The 4,178-nt window shown below is 39.1% G+C and overlaps 1 long non-coding RNA gene across 1 annotated transcript; it reads left to right on the forward strand.

The window, feature by feature from the left end:
• Positions 1-323: 323 nt before the first annotated feature.
• On the forward strand, positions 324-3,946 carry LOC142140510 (uncharacterized). The gene is made up of 2 exons (XR_012688520.1): positions 324-378; positions 3,804-3,946. It is a non-coding gene; the product is annotated as an uncharacterized LOC142140510 (long non-coding RNA).
• The last annotated feature ends 232 nt before the right edge of the window (positions 3,947-4,178 follow it).

Raw genomic sequence — 4,178 nt, forward strand, 5'->3', positions numbered from 1 at the left:
ATAACAGACCACTGGAGGCTTGCCTCTCTGAGGATACACGTATTGCCGGAATTCCACAATGGCTTTTTGTTGTGTCTCTAATGATCGGTTAAATAGTCTCCCGTGGGAACAGCTGAGCCTCGGCCAGATTCAAAACTGCTGAGGAAACTTCCTCGCTTACTGGCAGCAATTTCCATACAGCAGCGGCTTATTTACAAAGAACAGAACAGTAACACTTGCAGATCAAAGGCAATCAGTGTTTTCCTGCGAGGGAGAGATTGCTTTTGACAGGTCGACAAATGTTTAGGGAGCAGCAGTAAAGAAAGTCATAGGGAACAGATTAGGTGGTGGACTTTCATCAATAACTTCTACTTATCTACCGTGCTGACAGAAACAATGGTAAGTGCTGACGGGAGCAATGCCAAGTGCATGTTCCATTATTATTATTATTATTATTATTATTATTATTTATAAACTATAAGCAATATATTTACATTTATGTTAGGAATATCAAGTTAGAGAAAAATATGCAAAAATAATCCTATCAGATGAAAATAATAATAAAGACAAGGGACCTGTTTCCTTAAGGATCTTAACTTAAGTAACTTCTTATTTCAGTCTCCTGGACAAAACCATGTTACAATGCAAGGGGTGCAAATTAATATTCTGTTTCTGTTAAATACTGACTGTTTTGTCATGTAGCACACAAATATCAACTTTAAATGTCAGTGTACAAATAAGCTATCAAGTATTTGTGTGCTACATGAAAAAACAGTCAGTATTTAACAGAAACAGAATATTAATTTGCACCCCTTGCATTGTAACATGGTTTTGTCCAGGAGACTGAAATAAGAAGTTACTTAAGTTAAGATCCTTAATGAATCAGGCCCAAGGTTTGGGGTTCAATTTATCATGTATATTTTTACCTAAAATCACACAGAAATGTCTGTTTCCGCATGACTATGGCAATTTTAAGTTCCGGGGACATTTATTAAAGCAATAACTCCGGAGGAATCATAGATTTCTCTAGTATTCATTAATTTAGCATTTAGTACCACCGTTCCCATAGATCTCTATGGGGACAGCTCTTTACCAATCTTAGCACATATAACGGCGGCCGTAGAGTGCCGTTTCTCTGTAGGGCGTAGATACATGCCTGACAAACATGGAGGTGATGTCTTTCACTGCTTCCGCCAAAGACACCATTGTGACAGCCTGTTTTCAGAAGTGCTCTTCCAGTAGATGAACAGTAATAAATTGCTTTGAAAAATCAAAATAATTTGCAGTAAAATTGATTCAAAAATATTGTGGAAACCATGATAATTGGTAAAGAGGCCCTAGATCTTATTGTAAAGGTTTGACAAATACCAGTCTTACATAGTCAAAGAGGATGACAGAGTCACCTGGATTACTAGTAAACCAAAGGCCTACATGATTGGGACCAGCGCGTTTCATTGTCTGTTTGAATGATTAGACACCGTCTAGTGCTGTTTGGGCCAACGTGCACAGTGGGCATTTTTGCTCTCTCACCATAGCTCTGTGGTCTTATATGCTATATATAAATATACTATATATAAATACTATGGGCCTGATTCATTAAAGAGCAGAAATACACAAATGAGTGCAAGAACATCCAATTAATCTTCGAGTGCAAGGACCCTTACGACAGCCTACAACTCCAGGGTCAGAATGGGGTGGGGGACTTGATGCATGTACGTAGTTAATGTACAGTAAGGGCGTGCCAAGCTTGAGCGCACACAGCAGCCCCCGATTCAAGCTTTGGGCATCTCAAAGGTACGTGTTTTTCTGTTGTATCACTTGCACCAGCTACAGGTTGGGTGTAAGTGCCGAGTGATGGTGATGACGGCTGTATATGCCGCTAGGACATGTGAAAATGTAAAAATTAGAGATGCTTGGGCTCGATTTTCTGAAAACCGAGCCCACCCGAACTAAGAGGATCCGAGTAGGCTCGCGAGCCAGCTCAGTACTTTCGCGCGTCCTCGGATCTGAATCGAGGCATAACGTTATTGTTGCATTGTTGGATCTCACGCGTTTTAGATTCCATAAGTACCTCCCTCCCCAGAAGATCCAGCGTCATTGCTCACACAGACACAGGGGTAGCAATGTTCTTGTCACTCTCCAGTCTCCAGTGACATTGCTCAGCGCCATTGCTCACACAGAAACAGGAGGTGTAGCAGTGTTCTTGTCACTCTCCAGTCTCCAGTGCCATTGCTCAGTGCCATTGCTCACACAGAAACCGGGATAGCAGTGTTCTTGTCACTCTCCACTCTCCAGTGACATTGTTCAGTGACATTGCTCACACAGAAACAGGAGGGGTAGCAGTGTTCTTGTCACTCTCCACTCTCCAGTGACATTGTTCAGTGCCATTGCTCACACAGAAACAGGAGGGGTAGCAGTGTTCTTGCCACTTGACAAAAATGTACTGGAAATGACTGGAAATTAATGTTATTGAGGTTAATAATAATGTAGGAACAAAAAAAAAAGCCAAATTATGTGATTTTAGAAAAAAATAGGGATTTTAGAAAAAAATAGGGTTCTAAAACCAAAACAAACGAGGGCGGTTTTACCAAAACCAAAACCAAAACACGGGGGTCAGTGAACACCTCTAATAAAAATGCATTTTATGTACAGTAGACATTAATAACAACCTGATAAATGTATTTTATGGGTCGGAATAAAAAACACCCTTTCTTTTAAATGTTTTGTCACACTTTTCCGGGCCACTTAGCAAAATTTAGGGGTCTGCCCGGCAATTCCATTCTACCCTACCACTCAAAGCATATCATGCAACGATGGATGAGGATTAGGATAAGGTTGGTGTCACAGTGCAGACAGAGCTCAGTGCGACATTCCAAAACCTCTCTGCTCACTACACCATATGCCATGTGACTGTGGTTGTCATGGTATTCCAGAATCATAAATCATTAATAACAGCCTGAAGCAAAAATAAAGGTAAAATCTTTATACACCAAACAGTCTTCTTGTCGCCTGACACAGTGAGCTATGTTTAAAAAACACACTTTTTTCTCCATGGGATTGCTGTTTTAAATTATTTATATTTTGTCTCACTGCCCACTTTTGTGTTAGAACGGTAGCTTCTTATTTTGCCCACATCTCTCCTGCAATGTAAGGATAACACAGCCCAGAATAGATAAAGTGAATACATCTTTTATAGTTATGCAATGAAAACAAGCCAAACAATATGGCAGAGTGCCTCGCTTTGGCTATTATGCAGGAAATGCAAAAATTTTTGCGGTTTTAATACAGTAATCTCAAGGAGATAGCATTACTGGAAACTTTAAACATGATTCCCCCTCGTTATATGCATCTAAATTAAAGACCTACCTGACCTTTCGATGCAAGAAATTAGTTGCCTGCTCTGTAATTAGCTTTTTTTTTGCAGCCATCGTATATTTTCTAGAAGGAAAAAAAGAAACTAATAACTTTATATAGTACCTATTGTTTCTTGAACTTGAGTTCATTAATTTCAGTGTCTGTGTTTAGTAAGTAAGTGACTGAGGAAGAGAAAATTTATGGGAAGACCATTAGCAGCAAGAATCGGTAGCTGCGTTTCTCTCCTATGTATTAATACAGCAAATTAATGACTCTGGTTTGTGATAAACATATTAAATTTTCATGCATGGCTCTCTATTCTGTGTTTTCCACTTTTTTTTCCCTCCCTGGATTTCTACTTGACCATTAATGCTTTTTTATGTTATCTGTGTGTTCCAACATTCCATTTTTGATTTCCAGCAATAACACAGCACTTAGTATAAGTGTATTATTTTTTTTTCTCTAAGCAGAAAGGATTTACTGAAAAAACAGCTTGTACAAAGTATCTTCGGCCTCTGTGGAGAACGGGTGAAAGGTTAAGTGCCGCCAACCACCTATGGAGAGCAGAGGTTTTTTTTTTCCTTACAAAAAATAAAAAATAAAATAAAACTCATTGCCTGGAAGTGTAGTGGTGTTATTTACGGCCAAGTAAATTGATTTGAAGTACAGTCATTATAATACTTGTTCATCTATTTGACTTGTCTGCAGGTTTATGGGTTTATTGAGGTTCCTCGGTTGTGCCCTTCATGATCCCTGGGTCTGTTGTTGATCACTTCATTGAAGCACACCTATATTTAGCGATTTGTTCATTGAATTTAGGATCCATAGTTGAATGCAAAATGTCT

Source organism: Mixophyes fleayi, chromosome 2 (assembly GCF_038048845.1).
Source record: "Mixophyes fleayi isolate aMixFle1 chromosome 2, aMixFle1.hap1, whole genome shotgun sequence".
NCBI classification, from domain to species: Eukaryota; Metazoa; Chordata; class Amphibia; order Anura; family Limnodynastidae; genus Mixophyes; species Mixophyes fleayi.